Below are 13,124 nucleotides of genomic sequence, written 5' to 3'. Positions count from 1 at the left end.
TTCTGAGAAAAAGCAACAGAGGTTAGGAGTCAACTGCCTCCTCTTTAATAATTCACATGTCATATTTCTTCCACTTTGTCAAGTTGGCTAAAGAAGATGGGCAGGGCTGAGGTAGGCAGACACTTGAGTTTATTATCCGAGGGCTGGGGGGACCCAGGGAAGGGCGATGCCCTCTCTTCCTCTAGAAGAGGGGCAAATCCTGCTGTCTGGCTCCCGGGTTGCCATCTGCTCGCCCATCTTCCAGCGACTTCTCAAAGAAACCCTTGTTCTCCATCAGACGCACTCCTGCCTGACTTTCCTCATCCTAGGATCGCTCATTCTCCTCTCCTGTTTTACCTTTAAAGATTTTAATCGTCCTTTCCTTCTTTTACCACCATAAAAAAAAAAAAAAGACAACTTACAAATACACCTGAGCGAAAGCCCATACTTTTTTTTTTTTTTTTTTTACCCAATGCAAGGTGATGTGTCTTCCTGAGTTATAATATCCTTTCGCATGGAATATTTCTCTGTTCATGTTTGTAAGAGTTTCGGGGCTCGCTAGCTCCAATCCAAACAGTTGCGGCTAACCAGAGGGGAGCTGGGGTTATCGGTGGGGTGAGGAAGCCAGGGCTGGGCTGCCTTCCTCCAAAGCACCAGTGCAGTCAAACACCAGCCGCTGCAAACGCCAGCAAAAATTTGTCGCTGAAGTGAAAGATGCAAACAGTTGACTCTTTCGAAATTTGTCAGCCTTCCTTACGTGACACAGGTCCCCGAAAAGAGTATATAATTGATACATTATAAACCCAGGAGTCCCCGCTAATTTGTCTTTTCATACCGCTTTTAGAAAAACTTCCAGGATTTTCCAATTTTTCACTGGCTTGCCCTATCCTTAATGCACACTTCCACCACATTCCCCCTAAACCTATCTTCTAGCGTGGGTGCGGAATAATGTCATGTATCTGTGAAGGTGTCGGCTGCGTTTTGAAATAAAATAGAAGAAAAGGAGACGAGAAGCGGCTCCCTGAGCCACTCCGCCTGCTCTCGAAGGCTCAGGCACAGGTGAAAACGCGAGTGACAGCAGAGCGGAGAATGCCTTTATTCTTCTGGGAGCTGCCTCTTTCGTCCTCTTACTATATTATGATTTTCCTCATGCTACGGTTTAAAGTAAAACACTTTTTTTCAACAGTCTTTCATTGAAGCAGCAACACATTTTAACTGATCTTTTGCAGTGTAGTCTCTTAAGTCTGGCTCTAAGTCTTATCCAGAAACAGTAAATCTGTCTTATCTGTCAGATTTCGGTAACTTTATACATGAAACGGAAGAGCAAGCAACTTTGGGGGATTTAGCAAAAGGACTTATCAGTGTAAGTAAGGATAAGAGCAAACCCTGAGGCCCATGGGAACTTTGCCCTTGTGATACTGGCCGGGGTTTGTTACATTTTTGGTTAGAGCCTCATGACTTTCACCCTTTCTGCGAGCGTCGTTTCCAGAACCAGGCAGCTCCGGTTCGCTGTGCCGATTGCTCTGGGATTTTGTTGGGGTTTATTTTTCCTTCGGAGGAAACCCCTGATGTTACTGGGGGGTCAACCTTCAAAAATAAATATAAACCCAGAATAAGACCCATAAGCCAAAGAGAAATGCCAGGCGTCAGACAGTGACAGTGACCTGGCCGGCAGGCTAGAGGGGGCCGGCGGGAGCATCATCTGGGGGGGCAAAGAGGCGCGGAGGTGCTGTGCGCTGCGGTTTGTGCCCAGTGCTTCTGCCCTCGGCTCTTCCGATGGAAGCTTGTGTGGCTCACGGCTTGCACAGGGGTGGCAGGCTGGCACAGAGGTCATCCTGGGGCTCCTAAAATACACGCGTGTCCTCATATTGTCTTTGCGATTGTCGCGTTTCTCCCCGTCCAGAGGAGGATGAGGGGCTCCCCGGGCGTTGCTCACCTGCCATAAGGCATAACGTTACCCCGGCTGAAACTCTGGCACTTCGAAACTTTTTTATTTTTCCAGACACAAGCACTCTTCCTCCCCCCACCCCCCTAGCCCCCCACTCACCCCCGGCTCCCGAGATGTGAGTTTATTTTCCCGGTGCCAAACCGCTCCCAGAGACACCCGGCAGGCGCCGAGCGGGGCTCGAAGGGAGAGACTGAGCCTCCTCCATTGGCAATCAGCAATGAAACGCGCTTGAAAAGCTGCCAGGGAGAATTAGGATAGTAGCCTTATCCTGCAAAATCAGATGGTTTACAGTGTCCCTGAGCAGCTGTTAAGCTTGTTGGGTTTATTATTATTATTATTATTATTATTATTATTATTATTATTATTATTATTATTATTCGGCGTATTTTTTTTAACACCTGCGAAGTTTGTCTATGAGGATGCCACTACAGACAGAAGCCCTGAGTACTTGACAGACTCCAGAAAGTCCTTGGCATCCCTCTAACGACGTGCAGGTCCAAGGACTCAGAGGCGGGAGCGGAGCTGCGAGCGCGGCCCCGCGCAGAGCCTTTCCCCACCCGCTCCGCCGGGCACGGGCAGGCTGTCAGCCCCCCCCGCGGGCGGCAGTCCCTGCCCTTCCGCCCCCAAAGAGGAAAGAGATGGAGGACTTGGGAGGGGAACCCGACTGCAGCTGGTTCCTCCCGCCTCATGCACAGCCTGCCCTGCGCGGCGCAAGGAGGGAGGGAAGCTCTCTAGACATTCAGACAGCCCCGGTTTAGTAGCGAAAACAGGAGGTCTGGTGCTTTCCGCTCCTAATTTCCCAGGAGGAGCTGGCATTGGTACCCGGGCGCGCTGGCTCTGCCGGGGCAGCAGCCGCCCCGCTCCGCGCAGCGGCCGGCGGAGGATGCGATCGCACCAGGGCTTCTGCTCGCACCGACCACCTGCGGTCATCTTCGCTCTGTCTTCCAAACATCTGGAGCATCCCCCCCACCCCGCCTTGATTCCACTTGCTGTTTCTTCTTACTGAGTTCTCCAAGTCTCTCTGCAACTTGTCATAACCTGTAATAAAATGCCCTTTTCGTCAGGAGTTAAAGTCCAGAGGGCATCAGATCCATTTCCAGCTGACAGCAGAGAAGCGAGGCAGGACAGCGGCTGCAGGATCGCTTCTGTCTGCCTCCAGGGCTTTAACCATTTCACTGCGAGGCTCCTCGAGGGCAGCCGGACCCCGGTGTCCTGGCTGTGTCCCCCCACCAGTCCCCCCGGGCAGTGCATTGCAGCCTGTCGTGGTCCCCCAGCATCACACTGGAGCTAGGGCTGGGGATCCTGGGCAGCCCCTGCCCTGGCAAAGCCCGCAGATCCCTGCCAGGGAGAGCATTAAACAGCAGGGCATCCTCCTATCTCCTTGGCCCAGCCCAGCTATGTGTTGTTGTTGTTGTTATTATTATTATTATTATTCCTATTACTGCTATTACTAATATCATTAGAGTACACTGGAAGAAATGCAACTGCTATGTGCTACACATACCATTATGCATTATATAGAAGGCAACATCAGATGTGATGAGTATGTGCTCTTTTTATGTCCATATTCATATGCATTGAGAATAATGCACAACAATAAATATGAACATTTATAAATATGTGCTGTACGTGTATGTATATACTTATGCGCATGTATAACCATACTGTATATATGTGTGCATGTGTGTTTGCACGCAGAGTAGGTGTATGTACACAGATACATAAAGACAGGTTTTCCGTGTTACACTACACGAAGCAGTGTGTGTCCTGCCCAGCCTGTTGCCTGTTCCGTGTACAGAGGTGTGTGTAGGACTGCAAAAGTACGCCAGAATATAAGGTGTGTGAGGCCAATGAGCCTTTAAGTGGCTACATGTGATTTTCTATTTTTTTAAAGATCAAGCAAACAAATAACAAACAGGAGGTGGGTTGAAATTAGGACCAGCAAGGTGCTTTGTAACCCCAGTGCTGCCCGGCGTGTCCTGGCAAGGGGTCAGGCTGCGGGCTTGTGACGGGGCTGCGCCTCTGATCAAGTATTTATGGCCACTGCATCTTTGCATAACATTTACTTTGCTTTCTTTAATGGTTTCCTCGACTCCTCTCCCTCTCCTCGCTGCAAACAGCCTCAGTTCAGCCCCAGCCCCTGTGATGATATCAAGAAAGGTTTTTCTTTTTTTTATGGTCAAGCCAAAGCGAGGTCATTCTAATAATACCCAAGGTCACTGGTGGGAGCCACCGAGTCTCCCAGTCATTTTTCATTTGCTTGCAACAGTTAATGACAGTCACAGGGATGGAGCTGGGAGCTGATGGCCATGTGATGTCACCAGCACATGCTAGGGGATTATAAGGGCAGGTACAGGGCAAGGTTGTGGATTAAAAATGATGGGGGAAAAAAATCACTATTAACTGCTTCACTCCAGCAGCTTGGTGGAAAAAAAAAGGGTGCAGACAAAGGAGGGGGATTTTTTCCTCCTCCCACTTCCAAATCAATCCTCCAAAATACCAGCTCAACTGCTCCATTTTTTTCCAGATTTAATGACTCAGCTGGAAAAGGTCTGCAAAATGTGCGAGAGGAGACACCGCTTACTGTACCAGCTGCTGGGCAAGAGGTTGTAAAAGCAACCTCGCAATTACCCGAGGGCGTTCCTCTCCCTCCCATCCAAATCAAAGGCCTCATGCCTTTCCTCCTGCTGCCAAGGGCAAAGCCTGTGGTGACACCAGCAGGAGTCAGACCTAGACAAGTTTTCGGACCTAGACAGGTATGTTGTGGGGGGTTTGTGGTTGTTTTAACTTCTTTCTATTCTAGCTGTCCACTTGGGGAAAAAAAAAAAAAAAGAAGAAAGAAAAGGAAGCAGACCTCCCGGTTAGATCACTCCCTGGTAGAGCTTTGGTGCTCTTTGGCTGGAGGAGCCCTGAGGGAGGTGGGTATTGATTTAACCATGTGCACCAACTGCGAGGTTCACACTGCAAAGTGCCCCTCACACAGCCATGCTCGCACTCAGCCATGCCCCTCGCCTCCGAGGAGTCACCCCAGAGATCTCAGTCCTCATGTGTGGCCCATCACTTAAACCCATGTACTGTAACATTACACGCTGGAAAGCCAGGAGTTTCCACCAGCCTGCAGGGACCAGAGAAAGAAGCTACATAAATCAACTAGATTCCAAGGTTTCTTATAATTTAAAAAATATAATTATATTCTGCTCCAAAAGGTGCAGAGGTAAGAAGTTTTTAACCTGTAGGATAACTAATAGTTTGGACAAAGTACTTTTTCTCACTGGCAAACAAACCAAAAGAAAGATAAATTGCATTTTAATATTCACTCAGCCTCTCATCATTGCACTATTTTGTCTTAGTTGTTTCATCTTATTGCATTTATTTATGAAACATGACCTTCCCATAGCCTTTGTGTGTATATTTTTATTCTTTTCTGACATATTAACGGTATAGTGACCATTGGTTTAGTTGTTTATTATTGCCATCATATAACTTTTAAAAAAGGAATTCCATGAAGAAAGTTGGATATCAGTTAAATTTTTTGTCTGATAATATGGGGTTTTAATCATTCAAGCTACAAAAGTAAAAAAACACCCATTGAAATGCGGCAATCCAGAATAAAACAATTAAGACAGAAAACAGGCTACCCCTAGGCTTGTTTCACAGCCTACAACCATTTATGAAAGTCTCGCTATTGAGGCCAATGGCCTTTGGATCAGCTCCTATTTAAGGCAGAAGAGATCAATGGCATGAAGAGACAAATTCAGGCTGATGTAGTTGTCCAAAATACACTGGCACGCATAAAACCTGTACTTTCTGTTTTATGTGCCTGTTGTCTTCCCTTAATGCTCATTCCTGCAAATAACTTTTCCTTCAAATGCTGCATCTCTTTTAGATGAAAAGAGAGAAACAGATGCAGCTGGAGGCTGAATTTTTGAGCCAAATCATGCTGTTGTAAACAGTCGTGGCTGCAGTGAAGGCCTCTGAAGGATGCTGAGCTATGGCAGTATGATACCTGCTCTGAGACACGTTGTTAAGGATCTTCAGGTGTTACCCGGTATTTACTTCGGCAGTTCTGTCAGAATCAAAGGCTGATTTATGCATTATTTTTTCCCTGAGAAGATACAAACCCACGTGCTGCTCCTCGGATGAGAAGAATGTGGTGCGTTCTTCCTATCTGCCTGTTTTCCACCAAAATGAATAATGTCCCGTTTACAATTAGGCCTGACTTGATTTATCGTAGTTAATAGGATTAGAGTGTCAGCCTCTCTCAAGAATATTCAAATGCACGGGAAAAGTGGTACTGAGTTGCTAGTGTCTTTCTTCTCCTCCTGTGATGGGCATAATGACACACCTCCAAACAGAGGGGATTTGTCCAGTGGGAGCAGGCAGATTATCTGTATCTAGTGAAACAAGGCGTGCATGGCAACCTTTGCCAAGGCTCAAAGCCAGAACCTACTCACTATAAAATAATTGTGTCACTACCTAACCAAGGCACTCTTCATGTTTCATTTATCTTTTGACTGTAATTGAATGGTTGAAAAGCAAAAAATGTAGACAAATTCCAGCTGTATTGAGATCTGTTTCTTTCTCTGCTACCATGGCCCATCATTAGATAGTTTCCCTCTCTGTACAGAAGGTCAGAGAGTATAAATATAAATTGCATTTTGCATTACTTCTAGATGAGTGAAGCTGTCAAAGCAATAATATAAGCTTTCAGTCCCACATTCTACCACTTCTTTCCCATTTTTTGGCCAGGAGGTCATGTGCAAATTGAACGTGACAGCCCAGACGACATGTCCAACAGACTTATATTGTTAGACTGTTCTGCCATGGCACTCATCACAAATTAAACCCGCATCAGACTTAGAGCTCTTCAGAAGCTGCTAACAGTAGCTCAGACTTCTTGCAAAAAAGTTTGTGTCCACATCAAGCTTATACAAGAATAACAACTCTTTGGGAGGATCTTGTTGAAAATGCAGAAAACAGGAAAAAAATCTCACAGGCAGGCAAACCTGAAAGAGCAGATCACAGTAATGCAAAATTTCAGTTGGTTGAAAGCTGGATACATTTATAGTGCATGCATATGTGTGTACTCTTCAATACTGTAAAATCTTACACCTCCACGAAATTTAGGTGAACGTTCTATTATCTTATAGTAAGCGATAATTCAGTATTTAGGGGATATTTTTGCTGTCAACATTCAAAAGGGAACAATCCTCTAATTTTCCACCTCTTTTTACACTAAGTTACCTTAATTTCTGTTGGACAAAACACTCTGTATGCCGGTTACTAACACTGATGATTTGGAAATAAATGTATGTTTATGGCATTGAAATATGCCTGGGCAGTCTCCACTAGCAGCTATTTGGATGATGTAGTCTAAATGAATTTGTGAAAATAAATGCTGCTGAGCATTGTATTTTATACTAACTCCAAGCAAAGTTTATCTGCAGAACACCAGAAGGATGAGACTGAGGTTGTTGTCTTCAGCTGGGGTAGAATCAGGTGTCAAAGTAGCTTTAAAAAGTTCTTTGTGCTGTGTACGATGTTGGAGAAAAGATAATGCTGAATGACAGTGAAACAAGATGGCTCTGGGGACAGAAAAGCAGATTTTGAGCCCTTCACCTTCAGGTATCTAAAAATGCAGCACAGGTTGTGAACGACTGAAAATTCTTAGCATCTGGCAGCGGTATGCTGGCCTATGCTAAAGAGCTGGTTGTCTTAGTCCAAATCTCGGCAGAAAGGAGTTCACAATATAAATGACATTATCTGGCAAATCTTTGCGATAGTCTGAGCAGAGGGGCCAAGAACTAACTTGGCACAGAAACCCACGCCTTCCCTCATCGCAGAAATGTTCTCTCTAGATAAGGACTGAGGCATACATATGGATCAAGAAAAGTCCCTGCCACTCTTGCTCTACAAGCTTTCCATGAATTAACAAGAAGTTCATTTTCAAGGACTGTCAGGCTTTTGCCTTTTTTTTCCCTTTCTTTTCTTTTTTTTCAGAAGGACTAAACTTAGAGCGAAGAGTTTGAGTCCCATCTGGTACAAATCGGTAGGGGCTTTGCAGGCTTCAGTAGAGCTACACTGATTTACACCAGATGATGCTATTAGAGGACTGAACTATCCAACAATAATTATAAAAAATGTCTTTGATTATGCATGTGCAACAACTATTTATGTTTACGTTGCAGAGATTTGCATGTAGCACAGTGGGGAGTATTTTATCTCTTCAAAACATTGCACCAGCATAAATAATCCACCGACATTCAAATGAGCAAAGAAATACCCGCTTTTTACCACAAGATGGACCATAAAGGTTTTTTCTTCACATGTCTTTTTCAAACAGATTTGTCAATAATCCTCAAATGCAAAGTTCATTCTAAAGAAAGAAACATGGAAAAAGAAAAAGAAAAAAAAGATATGTTCTTTTCCAGGTGGTTATATTATAGATTGCTCTGAACAGCAAGTAAGTCTAGGTGCAACCAGATGATCCTGCGTTTGAGAGAAGAGGATGGGGGAGCCAGGGGAAGGTACGACATCAAAAATGCCCCATAAAAGGCAGTACCACACCTCATCTGACAGCGCTCAAAGCAAATTGTCAAGGAATATGAACCAGTTCAAATCCAGAGTGAATACTTGAAGCAATTGGAAGCAAACCTATCAAAGGAGGAGATGGAGATAATCATGTGAAAACTGGGAGACATTCTGTTGAAGTACCCGCCTGGAACGGCACAACAGAAATTACCATTGGGGGAATTACACTGACATTTAAGCTTTCAAAATAGAAAATGCTTAAAATATGCAGTAATGTGTTCTACCTTTGACTCACAAGAGGAAAGGGAGATGAAAGCGCAGGTAATATTCCTTTGATGTTGGAACTACATACATAGGTCTCCTGCTTTGACTTCTGGGTTTTTTTTTTTCTATTTGCTAATTGAGCTTTGGTGGTGCTTCGAAGGCATTAAATATCTCAAATGAAGGCATGTTGCCCTACTCCAAATACAGCTTTCCTCTTGAGACCAAGGGAGAAAAGCGTTGCTGGCATTGTAAGTTAGATGCCCAGCAGAGAACAGAAAGATGCAGAGACATCATTTTCATGGCCTGGCTCCCTTCATTCACCTTTGCATCATCCTTCAAATGCCCCAAGTGCTGGTGACAGTCGCACAGGTCTGGTATAGCAGCATGGTCACGATTGCAAGGTCATCTGGGCGTATATCCTGGGGTGAACTCACTCAGCCCCAACTGAAAAAGCCCCTGGATGTTGCTGGGTGACGGCTGTATCGCTTTTGTACCCAAAGGACCTTGCTGCCTTTAAGAGCGACCTTTGCTTCTGCCAAGAGTGTTGATGCAACAGCAGGAAGTTTAATCAAAACATGAGGAGGAAGCAGAGGCTCCAAGACTTGATAGCTCCATGCTCTCAGCTGTTTCCTTTGTTGAATTCTGGAAGAAAGACTTGAGATAGCAAGGTATTCCTCCATTTACACCCAGAAGAAGTAGATTTTGCCCCACATGGAAAAACATACAGCACTGAACTCACCTGGGTGGTTTGGCAAGGATTCTGGTCTGTTGTCCTACGCAGGTCACGTTGCCTCAGTTTCCCTATCAACAGAATGAAGATGTGATAATGATAATTCACCTCTTGGGAGCACTCTGAACAGTAATTAGTGTTTTTATTAGGTCTCCCAAGATGAAATGTGTCACATAAATGGACAGAGTTATTAAACTGAATTTAATTGGCAAGGGCTTAAGAAAAATGTCTATCATAAAAGGCATAAAAGGATACCTTTGAACAAGTGAAGGAGCTAGTGGACTTGATCCTGGCATAAGGATGCCCTTTTGTGTGACAGAACACGGGCTTGGGATGAGGGAAGGAAAGCCATCACACCCAACACTGGGTCCTTTAACTGGAGCCCAACATGAGGACTCATGTCAGGTGTATGCTCAGGATCCATAAGAGACAGAAACCTGAGCTGAATTTCTGAAGTAAACAGGGTGAAAGTGAGCTTCTTTAGAAATCCTGCATGCTCAAAGCAATGAAGAATCAAAAAAATCAGGCCCAGGTCCTGGCAGAGGAACTTAACAAGGGGAGCCAGGCTTCGTTGGGAGCTTTCAAACACCACTCAGATTAGGTAACTGTAATTTTCTATCTTGTGGATCTGTTTTTCTCTAAAAGCAGGTATCTCTATTTTCATGATTGTTTTGGAGGAAAAATAAGCTACTGTCTTTAAAACCAAGACTTTAATCCTCACAAACTAGCCAAACCTCCAGGCACACTGCTCACCAGAATTGCCATACAGGAGGAATTTGTCACGTTATCACTACAAAATGGGGCCAAATTTTCAAAGATGTCTCTGCAATGATACTCCGAAATCCGGTACTAAGCCATCAGGGGATTTGCATGCACAGTTTGGGTTTCCAACATTACAATAAGAAGTTTAACTCCAAACACAACTGTATTGCACACGTGCATTGAGAAAAGCCTCTTTTCATTTTCCGGGACAAACGAGAGTAAACTAAAGTGAGACAAATTACTTCTGCTTTGCATGCAGGCTTCCTTTGATTTTTCATGAGAGCTTAGACACCCAGAAGTTATGTTTATAGGACCTAATCAGAAAAAAAAAAAAAAGTTTTAAAAGCTTCTGCTGTTTTAAAATCAATGAATGTTGAGCCCTGAAGTCACCCAGTAGGTATTAATTTCATACCCCTGAAATTTATTCTGTTAATGATTGTAAATCTGTCTCTAGATCTTTTGAGGACATATAGATGTCCAAGATGTTGGGGAATGTAGTGATAGGATGAGGGGCAACGGTTTTAAGCTGAAAGAGAGTAGATTTGCCTTAGCTATTAGTAAGAAATTCTTTTCTGTGAGGGTGGCAATGCGCTGGCACAGGCTGCCCAGAGCAGCTGTGGGTGCCCCGTCCCTGGCAGTGCTCAGCGCCAGGCTGGATGGGGCTGGGAGCAGCCTGGGCCAGCGGGAGGTGTCCCTGCCCGGGGCGGGGGGTTAGAACGAGGTGAGCTTTAGGGTCCCTTCCAACCCAAACTATGATTCTATGATTAAGATGGATCTGTTCTGAGAGGTTAAGTTCAGTCCTCTCTGTCAGTAGGGAGAGCAAAGGTAGAGCTGGGTAACTCTTGCCTGCAGCATCAGTGGAGGCGGCTGAGAGGCTGTAGTGTACAGATCTGCATAGGACTGAACAGAATCGGACAGTTTCGCTGTGGTTATAGACTTCTCTTCCTTAGCGGCACCAGCTATTTTAGGCTGGCAGACGTATTGAGTGTGCTTCTAAATCTGCTGTTTCTTTTTAAATTGATTTTATTCTCCATCATGATTTAACCAGTTAGGTAAGCAATGTTTCTCTTTCCAATTTTATCATTAACAGGTTTTGTCATGGCTCCCTTTCTTCTACAGTTTATGCATTTGTAAATCAGTAGCTGCTTTAATAATATTTGCAGTTATATGTCCCTTCCCTGAACCACATTCACCATACTTACAGCATTCGTTCAAGTACCTGTGTCAAGGCTACTGTGTCAAAGGTTTTCATCTTTTCTCCCTATCTAAAAGAGGAGTTTGGGATGGTCCATTACAGGTACTTGTGCCATACACTTCAGATCATTCATTTAAGTGTACTTCCTAAATTGTCACATTAGTGCAGTCCCAAAGCAGAGTGTATAATCATACAGCAGATGCTAGATGAGATGCTCTTCTGGGGTAAAGTGACATAGCTGTACAGTCTAGCATAGTTCAAGGTAAATTTTTAAGACTGGTCTCTGCTTTCTATTAGTCTAATATGGGTATGCAGTTATTTATGAGTTTATATGTATTTCATCATTTGCTTGCGTATGAATCCATTACATGTATTTTCATGTTATGTGATAAAATACAATGAAAACAGTTGCAAATTTATCAACTGGAATCTTTTTCCTTCTCTTCTTTCTCTCCTCTCTTCCCTTTACCAAATTACTAATAAATTAGTGCTTAGGGAACCCATTTATGACGCAGAGGAAATGTGTTCAAATCTTCTGTTTATCTTTCTATTTCACTCTGTGAATATCTTCACTGTGGGTCCATTTGTTATTCTTATATGAGCATCTCTGCCTCAGAGGTTTTGACCAGAAAGTCATACCTAGATTTGAGAAGTCTTAAAGTTTAACTGAAATGGATGTAATTTATTTTTAAACATTTATATTTTCCAGTGGAAGAAATACATGCACATATGGGATTCAAGGTAAAATGTCTCAGGGTCTTCTCTGGCAGAAGAGTTTGTTAGGGCTGTGGGTTGGATGAACTGACTACAACCTCTTCCCTCCCCCAGGGATGGCATCTGCGAGGAGGTAGTGCCCAAGGTGAGAAGAGAAATGGCCAGTGCTCCTCAGCCAGGGGAAACTGACACTTTAATCAATTCACAGTCACTGTTTGCTTCCCATGTCATCTCCTCTGATACACAACTTTATACTGTCCTTGTTGGCACCGCCTTTTTTTTTTTTTTTCTCATGGAAGGCCTGCAATCATTGGCATTATTTTCCACAGCTCTAAGATCGGTAATATACACATACCATCAGTTTCTTACCCCAAAGCATTTGCTGTTCAGATCCTCATTATCAGATATGCTATAACAAACTAGTATTGTTAATGGGATGGTTGAAAGCCAATGACATTTCTTGAATAAAATAATCCGTGATGTATAGCTGCGCGTGAGCAGGAACGGCCAACATTTTTAAAGACTCCTATTCATACCCATTGCTGGAGCAACTCAAAACACCAGCGCAAATTTTAATTTATGCATCAGATCTGTGCTGAGCAAAGGAAGTGCGGAGAAAACGAGGCTGAAGAAATTGATCGCTGTAAATATCTGTTCCTTTGCAGACATTTTGTGAGCAGAGTTCTTTGTCACCCATGTCAGGCTGTTGTTTTGGTGATGCCTGACATAATACAGCCAGCCAAAAATGAATGTGGACATCCTGAACGTTTGCACCATGGCTCATATCCTTGAAGGTCTTTAGGTGTCTACTCATTGTGGTGTGGCAGGGTAGCCCTACACCATCCGGCTGAGTGACACAGCAGTGCCTGAAGCCAGGCTCACCTGGCTCTGCAGGACTCCCCCAAAGAGGGGGCACCAGGTGGTGCAAAGCCACTGTAGTGGATCTGGTGCCATCTGCCCTCCTGGCCATGAGCACGGAGGCTCTTGGATGTGCCAGCAAG

General features: G+C 44.3%; 1 long non-coding RNA gene across 2 annotated transcripts in view; it reads right to left on the bottom strand.

Annotated features, from left to right (window-relative positions):
• Positions 1-5,127: 5,127 nt before the first annotated feature.
• Positions 5,128-13,124, bottom strand: part of LOC130153223 (uncharacterized) — a 35,114-nt gene continuing 27,117 nt past the window's right edge. For both annotated transcript variants that reach the window (XR_008823275.1, XR_008823276.1), the window contains exons 2-3: positions 9,462-9,523; positions 5,128-9,364 (exon numbers count right to left, since the gene is read on the bottom strand). This is a non-coding gene — a long non-coding RNA (uncharacterized LOC130153223). The remainder of the gene's footprint in view (positions 9,365-9,461; positions 9,524-13,124) is intronic.

Source organism: Falco biarmicus, chromosome 7 (assembly GCF_023638135.1).
Source record: "Falco biarmicus isolate bFalBia1 chromosome 7, bFalBia1.pri, whole genome shotgun sequence".
Classification (NCBI taxonomy): domain Eukaryota; kingdom Metazoa; phylum Chordata; class Aves; order Falconiformes; family Falconidae; genus Falco; species Falco biarmicus.
This window is presented reverse-complemented; position numbering and strand designations above follow the sequence as displayed.